This window comes from Musca vetustissima, unplaced genomic scaffold, assembly GCF_032173495.1.
Source record: "Musca vetustissima isolate MV318-11 ecotype Yass unplaced genomic scaffold, APGP_CSIRO_Mvet_v1 utg21733, whole genome shotgun sequence".
NCBI lineage: Eukaryota > Metazoa > Arthropoda > Insecta > Diptera > Muscidae > Musca > Musca vetustissima.
In genome coordinates this window covers 1-12,845 of record NW_026886645.1, presented here as the reverse complement: position 1 = coordinate 12,845, position 12,845 = coordinate 1, and positions in this window count along the sequence as shown.

Sequence of the window (12,845 nt, the reverse complement as noted above, 5' to 3'; positions counted from 1 at the left end):
AATCATACACAATTGCCAGCGTTGTCCTACTGCAAAAAACTCAATCAAATATGACTTTAGAACACCCTTGGATATTTTAGAAATTCAAATTCAAACTTTCTATTTGAGCCATTGGACATTTGTAATAAAGTAATATGTCATATGAAGACTTGAAGTCTTTTTAACGGTGAAAATTTCAAATTTATATTTGCAGCATATCCGGAAAAACTCAAAAAATAATTTAAAAACTAAATTTTTTGATTTATCTTAAAAAATTTCCTTTATGGTTCAAAATATATGAGCAATCTAAAATATGTATGGTTCCTAGACAAACCTTTTAGATTACATAGGTAGACCCCTGAAAATATTTACGTTGAACTCCCACAACCGAGTACGTACAATAATACAATGCAAAATCCCTTCATGCACAATTTCGTACAGATGGGTCCATTGCTTGGTCCTGTATCGTATTTACAATTTATAATGTCTAGATCGACTCATCTAGTCGATATATGACGATCGACATTCTGAAAGGTGGGTTTAGGATCAATATTACACAAAATTTTGGTGTCACATAAAGCTATAATACCCTTACACACAACTATGTGTAGGGTATAAAAACCATAGCATGAAAAAAATATTACGACTGAAAAAATATTGCGACTGAAAACCAAATTTCAAGTTAAACAACAAATTAAAACCCTCTCACTTCTCGAGTAACAGATGTCAAACTGAAGCTATTCCGCCACAGTTTAAAATCCGTTCGACGTTATTATGCAAATGATTAGAGTAACTTCAGGTAATGTGGACCATCATTTTTTTTTTTTTTGATATTTTGGGCGTATAAACTATAAAAAATAAAAACAAATTGTTTTCACACCATAGTAGATTTTTAGTCTAAATATATTCCAGGCCAAACATTATATATATATATTTCTATAAAAATGGATGGATGGACCCAAAGACGAACACTATTGAAATTGGGAAAATCGGTTCAGATTTATATATAGCTCCCTAAATGACACACCAAAGTCCCAATATTTGTCCGATTGAGACAAAACTTTGCACAGCGTACTGAATTAGGTCAAGTTTGATGTTTGTGAAGTTGAAATCAGTTCGAGTTTAGATATAGCTTCGGCAAATTTTATTTAAATTCAGATATCAGAATCGATGAATTTTGTAAAAGGTATTGAATTGAGTATAGAGTAATGTGTATTAACGTCACAAAAATCGGTTTAGATTTAAATATATCTCCCATATATATTTTCGGAAGATTTTATGTAAATGGTACAGCGAGGAGCCTACGACTGTTCCCTATAAACGACATAAATTTGTGGCCAGCGCACTGTGCTGCAGCATACCAAATGGTTGCTCATATGGGTCCAGATGTACATATAACTCATACAAATTGTACACCAAAGAATCAAAGTCTTCCCGATTGACAGCAATTTCTCATAGATTTCAGAGTGGCATGGGCATGGGTTGTTTTTATACCCTCCAAATCAGTATGAAGGGTATATTAGTTTTGTTTTTTCGTTTTTTTTCATTTCCGACCCTATTAATCATATTGAATTGAGATAGATCGCCAACATTTTGCATAGAGTCATCTTTTGTCTACATGCAGGACTATATCGGTCCACGTTTAGGTATAGTCCCCATATAAGGGTACCCCTCAATTTCTTGAGCGTGCTTTTCAACCGAATTCTTTGAACTCATAGTACAATGGGTTCTTATTGGGTACCAAATATCTCCACTAAAATTATAACTATAGGCCCACAAATTATGGAATTCTATAATTATACCTCCTGAAGGTAGGAATTGAGATACAAAACTAAAATATTGGGCTCGAAACGATTTAGCCATCGGTTGTAATCATTCCGCTTGGGGGTTTCTAAAAAATGGATATCGTGATAAAAACCTATGGTGGAGGATATCGAACCTTTTTTCACTTATTAATTAGTTCAAATGTCTATGAAAATCACACATTTAATTTCGAAATAAATCGGCTATTTCTGTTCAGTACCCAAATGGTGATTTAGGCCCCGTCCATCTTTTAAACTTTCCTTACTGCTTTTTGGTATGTGAAGTTCCTACCGCAGTTTTCCAACCTGAGTGTCTATAATTTCATATTTAATTTTGTAAGAGCATAAATGACTACTTTGAAAATAACATTTTCGAAGGGTCATTAGATTTTCTTCTTTGAAAATATATTTTGCGAGGGTCTGTATCTGTCGGTATATTTTATTAAGAAAATTTTTTTTCTGTAGAACAGGTTATTCCATATTAACACACCTCACAGAGCTGTAAAATCTTCAAAATTTATTATTAACTGACTTAGCATTTACCTTCAATTCCATTGTTATTGCTCTGAAAATGATCCAAATTTGCGAGTACTACAGAAAAAATCTTTTGTGGTATACAAATGAAATTCTTTTGTTCATTGCATATTTTTTTCGCCTGTATTCATCACAATGACGGATAAACATAACTTAAGGACTTTTGAGTGCCTTTTTTAGAATTCAAGGCATTTTTTATTTCAAAATTGAATTCAAAATAAAAATGAACTGTTGAAATGAAAAGAACAGAAGAAAACATCCACATTTTAAGGATATCATCTTACCATCCGCATTCTTCTTAAGTAGGATGTCCGTCTTTTTGTTTCTCCTCGCAACTCAACAACAACAATGGGGAATGGCTGAGTGTTTGCCTTTTAAGTCCTTTTAGTCGCGTTTATCCCGGCCATGTTGCGTGTTGTTGGTAGTGTTTTCTCGGTTTTCAACAATTCCTTGAAAATACAAAAATAAAAGCCATGCAATCTTGCTCCCATCTTCTGTTCCGCCTCCTTGCCGCTGTCGCTGCTGCTGCTACAGGAAGATTATGTCATTTATCTGTGTTATCTGATTGTGTATTAGTTGCGATTTGTGATGATGTCACATTACATTCTCACGCCTTGGGTTGGTAGGAATTTGATTTTTTTCTTTTTTTCCCTAGAGAGGATTTCCTTTATCCGCATTTGCCGAATGACTCGTATGACCATTGGTTCGGTGGGTGTTGGCGAGAATTTTTCCACCTGATAACATTAAAATCTTGCAATTTTTGCTTTAGATTTTTGCAAACGTGAGAAATTTTGCAGTTTTTCAAAGTGGCGAATGTGGCTTAGATGTTGAAGTACTTACATTTTTTATGAATTCTAGGTGTTTATTTCTAATCTTGGATTTGATTTCATACCATTCATTGGCAGTATCGCAAACACACTAATTCCTAATATATATTGTATGCACCTTCCTGCAAAACAATGCCATATTATCATCACTTTGAAACTAATACACCAATAGCACCCAACATATGAGATTTCTCTAAATTGTGTCAAAAATGTTTGATAGTGTATATCAAGCAGAAACCGTATTGTATATTTAGGGCATAGATGTATTTTTCAAATTTAAAATGAGATACATCGTATAAACCGTGACTCACAATGATATAAAATTTTACTGATGTATAGCTCAAAGTCCCAGATTTCAAATACATAAAGTTTTTTTCCTTAGTTTTTGTTTTTCCTTGATTGAGTTCCTAGTGAATCGTCACGAAATTTATCATATAGGTTCGGTTCGGTTCGGGCAAAAGATGACTATTTATTTACAATTATTGGTAGGGCTGTTTTGATAGTGATCGGTTAATATTAAACGGTTCAAATCAATCAAATTCTGTGTTATGGCAAAAATGTCCACCCTTGGAAACCACGATTCGCAGTTGAGCATTAATTGGTCAAAAGAGTGCAAAATTTCGCGGAATATATTTTCGCAGAAAATTAGAGTTCTGTGTATAATTTATTTATGGTCCACCCCGTCTGACTGTACTACTCCGGTCACGGGTTATGGTATAGAATATTGTATACGTTTTTTTACGTAAAGTATCGATCAAACAATTTCAGATTTATGCTCCTTGGAAGGGTGACAGTTCGCCGTAAAAAATATTTCGCTGTTTATACCCTTCACCACACTGTGGTACAGGGTATTATGTCTTTGTGCATATGTTTGTAACAGGCAAAAGGAATCGAGATAGACACATGGTTCCTTTTGAGAATATGCATAGAATCAATTTCTAAGTCTAAGCCTAGAGTGATGTCTGCCAAGTTTCGAGAAAATCGGTCCAGATTTAGATACAGCTCCCATATATAGTTTCGTCCGATTTCATGTAAATGGTGCCCCAAAGTCCCTATATATCTTTCGATCTGCACGAAATTTGGCATAACATACTGAATTAAGCCTAGAGTGATGTCTGCCAAGGTTCGAGAAAATCGATCCAGATTTAGATATAGCTCCCATATATAGTTTCGTCCGATTTCATGTAAATGGTGCCCCAAAGTCCCTATATATCTTTCGATCTGCACGAAATTTGGTATAACGTACTGAATTAAGCCTAGAGTGATGTCTGCCAAGTTTCGAGAAAATCGGTCCAGATTTAGATATAGCTCCCAAATATAGTTTCGTCCGATTTCATGTAAATGGTGCCCCAAAGTCCCTATATATCTTTCGATCTGCACGAAATTTGGCATAACGTACAGAATTGAGCCTAGAATGATGTCTGCCAAGTTTCGAGAAAATCGGTCCAGATTTAGATATAGCTCCCATATATAGTTTCGTCCGATTTTATGTAAATGATGCACTAAAGTCCCTATATACCCTTCGGTTTGCACGAAATTTGGCATAACGTACACATATAGCTTGCGATTTGCACGAAATTTGGCATAACGTATTGAATTGAGTCTAGAATGATGTCTGCCAAGTTTCGTGCAAATCGGTTGAGATTTAGACACAGCTCCCTTATATTATACATTGATTTTAAGTAAAAGACACACCAAGGAATCAATAGGATAGGAACAAAACGTACTGAAATTAGTATAACCTAAACTGTGACAAGTTTCGTTGGAATCGGTTCATATTTGGATATAGCTTCCATATATATTTTCGTCCGATTTGAAGTAAATGGTGCATCAAACTCCTCATGTTTGTCAGATTGTCTGAAATGTCGTAGATATAGGTAGATTCACATTTAGATATGTATCACATATTTTATTTCATCCAATTTCATGTTAATAGTCCTGTTTAATATACCCATAGTGGTGAAGGGTATCATATAGTCGGCCCCGTGCGACTTTACTACTTTCCTTACTGGTTTTTGTTTGGTGCATTCAGTTGTGAGTTACAGGGTGTTAAAATAAAAGTTTTTCTTTGACAAAGGCGAAAATGCAAACCAAATTGTTAAAATTGTGAATGGTGTTTATGGTTCCGATACTGTTACAGACAATTATGTGCAATTTTGGTTTCATAGATTCTGTTCAGGAATTTTTGATGTTAAAACATTTCGATAAAATGGGAGAAATGGTCGAAGTTGAACCGCATGTTAACAGTCGTAACAACGCCCAGGAGCTAATCGACCATAAAACTGTTTTAAAACATTTACAATTGACCAGAAACGACCAGAAGTGGGCAACAGGAAAGGTGTCATGTTCCACCAGGACAACGCTAAGTCACACATTTACAGTGACTCGCCAGAAACTTCGGGAGCTTGGTTGTGAAGTTATAATGCATCCGCCAAACAGCCCGGACTTGGCACCAAGCGATTATCATATTTTGGTTGTATTGCAAAATTTCTTTAATGTAAAAAAAATTGGTATCTGGGGAGGATTGTGAAAATCGACTACAAGAGCTATTTGCAAATATAGAGCAGGACTTCTATGAGAGAGACATGAAATTATGTGTGTATATCCTCTGTATAAAGATGCAGATCTTTTATAGGTATTTGAATGGTCGCTCATCATTTTCGGTTTAATCAAGTTTCAAGTATGTAGATTGGTATTTAATTTTTTTTTCTAGGCAGCAATTTACCATGGCATCTCCCCATATACATTTCACAAGGGATTTAAGCTATGTATGAAATACGTTTATGAAAATCTATGTTTACGAATGCAACTACATATATTTGTGGACAAATAATGAAAATATCAATATTTATAATAATGGTTTGTATTGTAGTTTAAAATATCAAACTTATTGTCGATGTCCTTGTCTAACGGTTTGGAACATTTCAAAAGCTTCTTGTGGCGACCCTGACATCAATTCTACTTTTGGAAAGGCACTGGTTGTCTCTTGTCAGTTTTTCGAATTTCTCTGAAGACTAAGAAAAAAATATTAGGTACTTCTTCTAAGAAAAATTTTCGTGGGATTTGGCTTGTTTTCGAAAAAAAAGGCAAGGCATGATTAGTTACCTGTAACGATCTTCTAAAGCAGCGCCGAGTCGATCCTTTTAACAAACATTTTAGAGAACAAACCATTTTACATCCCGGTCTTCATACTAAATAGAATGCATGCTGGTGGAAAAAGTATCCACGTTTACTTATATCTCGTTGTATGTTACATGACGATCATGCATTATCAGCTCACACACGGCCTCAATGTCTGTGGCACACAAGCCGAGTCTTGACGACCTTAAGTGGTCACAGTGTTATACGATGCTTCACCGCCATAAAGTGATGTAAGTTCATCGATGTACTTGTCTTGATATTCCACGTCGATGATATGCATACTTGCAATGAAATATGTTCAAGAGTTAATTCCATTTTGTTGGTAAATTGATTTTTTCAATTTTAACATTTATAGTGGCGCCATCTGTCGAGTATTACTTGCAATCGTTTTAGCACTGACAACTACCACAAGGTTAAATAATATTTAGTGCATACCTTAAGGATGAATACAGTATTGAGCGCATGCGTAGACATTTTATAAACAAAATACAGTACATTAGCAATATACAATAACAACAAAGCTGACTGAAATAATATATTGATAATTTCATGAAATTTCTCAGATTTTTTAGAATATTTTATATCGAGTAAGATTTAACTCGAACTTCAAATTTTGTTTAGCCATATAGAATTCAAGAAGGTGAACGACAGCGACTTCTAGGGGATAGGATCTACATATATGTCCAATCTTCGCACTTGATTTAAATTTAAAAGAAATATTTCTATGTACACAGTTTGTATCAAATCTGACATTTTATTCGCTTTATATCGGATTTTAAAATTTTTAATATGTGGACCCATTGTGGGGCTGGTACCAGATGGGTGGAGTAGCATCCCATCTTCAGGCATACTTTAGAGTTGGAATAAATACTACTATGCAATCTGACGTTCACTTTGCTAAATATTGTATTTAAAAATATATGGAATGTTGACACTTTGTGGGGGAGGGGCCAGAAGTATGGGTTTGATATTACGAGTTGCAATGTTTGGATAAAGTTGGATATTCCTACATATAAGATATACAAGCTTTCAAAAATTGCCCCATTGTGACGGATGTATTACAACAAGTGCACCGATAGGACTATCTTCTAACATTATAAAGGGCCCGATTTGTTCAAATCGGATATTCCTTTCACATACTTTTCAGCAAAATTATGAATATTTTTCTCGAACACGATTCAAATATTAATAGGTTGTAAAAAATATTATGTACAATGTTTGGATGAAATCGGTTACTTTCTTCGAATCTATGCAATCGTGGTGGTTTGTCTTTTATGAACACAAAATAGTCTGAAAAATGTAGATTTCGATAAGTGCACTTCATAGTAGGAATGATTTATTTTCTACTCTCTAACACGAGTAATATCAGTGTCTTGTAGAATGTGAGTTTGGCCTGGCGAGAGGTGGCCTTACTTTCGAGTTGCTTACTCAAACCATAGTAGCATCTGTTGGCCAACACTATTCTCCTCTGGATTTCAAAGCTGATGTTATTAGTTTTGTTCATGGCGGTACCGAGGTATCTACAATCGCTCACCACCTCTAAGCTGTAGTTTTCAAGTTCCACAGTTGTTCCGAGTCTACTGGACGTCTTGCGCGTTGATACGATCAGCTTGGTCTCCTCGCCATTTACTACCAGTTCCACTTTGGCAGACTCCTTCTCAATTCCTTCAAAGGTGGCTGTTACCGCTCGCAATGTTCGACCCATTATGTCGATGTCGTCGGCGTAGGCGAATAACATGTGTTGTTTGGTGTACAGTGTGCCATTTCTGTTCACATTTGCTTCTCGTTTGACCTTTTCCGGCAGGATGTTAAACATGTCACACGACAAACTGTCACCTTGTCTGAATCCTCGTTCGTTATTAAAGAACTCTGAGATGTCCTTTCCATCTTTAACTGCTAACAATGTGCCACTTAAAGTTGTCCTGTATAGCCGTTTTTGCAGGAATGCCGAACGCAGACATGGCTTTAAACACATCTGAGCGGATAGGGCTGTCGAATGTGGCTTTATAGTGAACGAATAGGTGGAATGTGTCGATGTATTTTTCGTGGATCTTTTCCATGATCTAGCGCAGTATGAAAATCTGGTCAGGCTTGAAGCCGCATTGGTATGGTCCAATAATACCAGTGACCATTCACACAGCACACTGGGTAGTATTTTATATGCGATGGGAAGGAGACTTATTCCTCTATAGTTGGCACATATCGGCTGGACATTGTAAACACAATGATATAAAATTTTACTGGTGTAACATCAAATTCCCCAGGATATTGGTCCAGATTGTAGAATGGTTTCCATATGCTCGAAAATCCGAGCATATGTCTCATTATCGGTATTTCAAAATCTAGGCACTTTTTATCTCAATTTTGATCTGTTCACGTTTCACTTACAATCTCTGTATTTTCCTACGGAACCTGCAGTAATCTTATTAGCTTCTTAGGACATTCCTGGTCCTAGTTTGATAAAACTCTACTTGATTTTGAGTGAATGTTAAAGGTATTAGCCAATTATTGTGCTTCATATACAACAGCACATGTTTCGATTAATTTCCAATGTTACATTTGTAAAGATAAATATATTTCCACATTTTTTACTTTTCGGAATTTTCGAACAAAATTCGCTTTGAATTTGTAGTTGAGTTTGTTTTCAATAAACTTTATACATTTTTACCAATTAATAATATGCCGCAAAACCTCACGGTGAAGGATATACTATGTTCGGTGTCACCGAACTTAACATTTAATGTTTCTCCTTGTCCTACAGTGTAGCCATCCTAATCAAATTAACTGCCCGTAAAACAAAGCGTTCCAAAAGGGCTGTGCCGATCATAAATCATAAGAATTATCTTCATTCATCAATTATGTGATGTCAAAAATTCGCCAAGAATAATGGCCATAATTATTAGTATTATTAAAAAAGAGGCGAAGGATTCTAAAGCGCATGCAAGATAGATATGAAAAATTATTCCGAGCACACCTTCCGAAAAATTTAGTAACCGACTGAAAAAATTAATTATAACTTAATTAACTGAAAATAACTGGGAAAAATCACCTAAAATGCGGAACAAAATCTTCCCTATGCCACGGTGGAAGATTAATATAAATATGTCAGATTAATGCAGCATCAGCCAGCACCAATTGATATGTTTTCTTCCTTTGTAAAAGTGTTGGAATACACATTATAAGGAATGCAAAAGAGAATGGATTTACTGTTACGAAGCAATTGAACCGCATACCTTTCCATCACCATCAAGAGATTAAAAATATCCTTAATAAATGCTGCCCGTTTCTATTTATAGATCTGAAATTCAAGTTTTACCGTTCAATGTAGAATGGAGTTGTTCTAAAAATAGAAAACACAATGTACTGCTATGGGGGAAACAGTTAACATGTACAACAATTAATAGCAGGTAAATGAGGTTTTATTGAAATTTAATAAGTGGCGATATCGAAGTCCAGGGGCGTAAGTAAGTTAAAACATTGGTCAGAAAAACACCATTTAGAGCAAAACACAAAGATATAGTAAATTTGAGAAAATTTTTATTGAAATTTTTATTAAAATCTCAATGAAGGGGAGACAATTGTCGTACAAATTTTGAAATTAATTCGCATATGCAACTTCGTAATACAGTGAATTACAGTCAAAAGTATCCTCTTGGTTTATTCATTATAAAAATGGCATTAGTGCATGTAAATTATTTAATATTGCAATTTTATTATTTTTATACCCTACAAAACTATGTTGTCAGCGTATTATAGATTTGTGTAGCCCCAAGAGTTTGTGACGCTGCGAAATATTGGTCCTCGACCCACTTTTTATTATACCGTTCGTCATAACTCGACTAGCTGAGACGATCTAGACATGTGTGTCCATCCTCCCGTCTGTCCATGATAATTTGGACACCACAAAAATTTACACTAGGAAGGGAATCTGACCAAAGAATAAGCATGACCGTTTTGATGAAGATCGATCAATATTTAACGGGTCAAATAGATCCATTCATTTTTGTGAAAATATACAAATTGTGTATTCTGAAGGATACAGACCCGAGAAGAAGATTGTACATCTAAAAGGAATGGTTGACCGTTACTGATGTTGATTAATGGTGTGTGAGTTGTACCTAAATATTTAAAGGTGGCTATGTGTTATGATATTGTTTAGTATTAGCATTACCACACTAGAGGTCGGAAATGTCGCCCCAATCGCTTTGAAAATTTTATGCCGCACTGTTAAAAATATAATCTCAATCAGACACCTGTTCGAAATATATGTGGTGCGTTGTGCAAAATATCGTGTCAATCGGACAAACATTAGGAGTTTGGTGCACCATTTACCTATATCAAAATCTGAACCGATTATCAGGTTCATCAACATTCTAGACTTAATATAGTACACCATTTACATTAAATCCGACGAAAATATATATGGGAGCTATATCTAAATTTGAACCGATTTTCTCGGAACTTATCACACATCATTCTGGACCAAATTCAGAACTCTATGCCAAATTTCGTGCAAATCGAGACATATATGGGGACTTTGGAGCACCATTTACATGAAATCGAACAAAACTATAACAGGAGCTATATCTAAATCTGAACCGATTTTTTTAAATTTCAACAGGGTTTGTCCTTGGGCCAAATAAGTGTGCTGTTCCAAATTTCATCCAAATCGGATCATAAATGCGACCTGTATTTTGTTTACAATTTAACATCTGCAGATGGACGGACATGCATAAATCGACTTATATAGATATGATTCTATGCATATTCTCAAAAGGAATCATGTGTCTATCTCGTTTCCTTTTGCCTGTTACAAACATATGCACAAAGATATAATATCCTGTACCACAGTGCGGTGTTACTATTGTTAAACAAAAGCAATTGCAACCTCACAGTAAAAAGTGTCGGCCCGTATTATTCACAACTTTATAACGCTTAAAAAACAATCTTTTGGATAGCCATAGTGAGAATTCAGACCATGGGACGTCACACCTTGATTGCCGATAGAAAATTAGTTCTTCACCATGCTCATCTAGAAAAATCTCCACGGAAAATAAAAAATATTCAATATAATAAACGGAAAGTGATTGCTCCGACAAGTGGCCGATAATCCAAAACTAAGTGAATCTAAACTTGCTGAAATCGAAAAGAAATATCTGGAGAAGAAATGTAACCCAGAAACAATTCGATGAATTTTTCGTATACATGATCTTCATGGTAGAGTTGCATGATCTTCCCAAAAACTGGAAAATCCGATTGGAACACAAAAAAAGGGATTTTGCAATTTTGGAAATCTGTTATTTTTGCCGATGGTAGCAAATTTTACTTTTGTGGGTCGGGTGGATTCTACAGTGCTGTGGATTCTAAACACACAATTCTTACCGTAAAGCACGGAGTAGGGATAAGCAAAAGTAGAATTTTAGACTTTTCGATTTGTTTCTTTGCTTAAGGGAACCCCCCCATTCTCGATTTTAATTTTTCAAGATTTTCAATGGGCTGGTAAATCAATACCAATGCTTGTTAAGGTTTGTAACTTTGCACATATATAATTGAAGATTTAAAGGAGAAGAAAAATAATTTACAAAAAAATTTTGTTATTGTTTTGTTGTTGTTTTTGTAATTAAAGAAAAGTCCTTATTTTTGATGGCGGGCATGATAACTCCTCACTGGAACATCGGAATCCGAAAATTCCAACGGTGTTAGAAAGAGTATATGTCTGGCTCTCGTATGAACTAGGATTATTGACTTCGCTCTAAAATTAACAAAATGGTGGACCTTTGAAAAAATATTTTTGGAAAATCGCCGATTTTTTACCAAAAACCAAGCTAAAAAATAAGGAAGATCTTCACCGTAAAGTAAAGTCGGACGGAGCCGACTATATGATACCCTTCACCACTTTGGGTATATTCAACAGATGAATCCCAACCGACGCCGCATTGTTAAAGGACCAGTAAAATGAAATTGGATCCATAAATATGTCATTCTGCAATTCATTACTCTGTACCAAATTTCGTGCAAACCGAAAGATATTAAAGGACTTTGGTACAACATTTACCTTAAATCGGACGAAAATATATATATGGGAGCTATATCTAAATCTGAACCGATTTTCAGGAAATTTAACACATATCATTCTAGACCTAATTCATTACGCTGTGCTAAATTTCGTGCAAATCGAAAGATACGTAGGGACTTTAGTGCACCATTTACATTAAATCGGACGAAAATATATACGGGAGCTATATCTAAATCTGAACCGATTTTCAGGAAATTTAACACACATCATTCTAGGCCTAATTCATTACGCTGTGCCAAATTTCGTGCAAATTGAAATATATATAGGGACTTTGGTGCACCATTTACATTAAATTGGACGAAAATATATATGGGAGCTATATCTAAATCTGAACCGATTTTTCCTAATTTCAATAGGGCTCGTCCTTGGGCCAAATAAGTGACCTATGCCAAATTTCATCCAAATCGGATCATAAATGCGACCTGTACTTTGTGCACAAATATACATGGACGGACAGACGGACGGACGGACTTGCGTAAATCGACT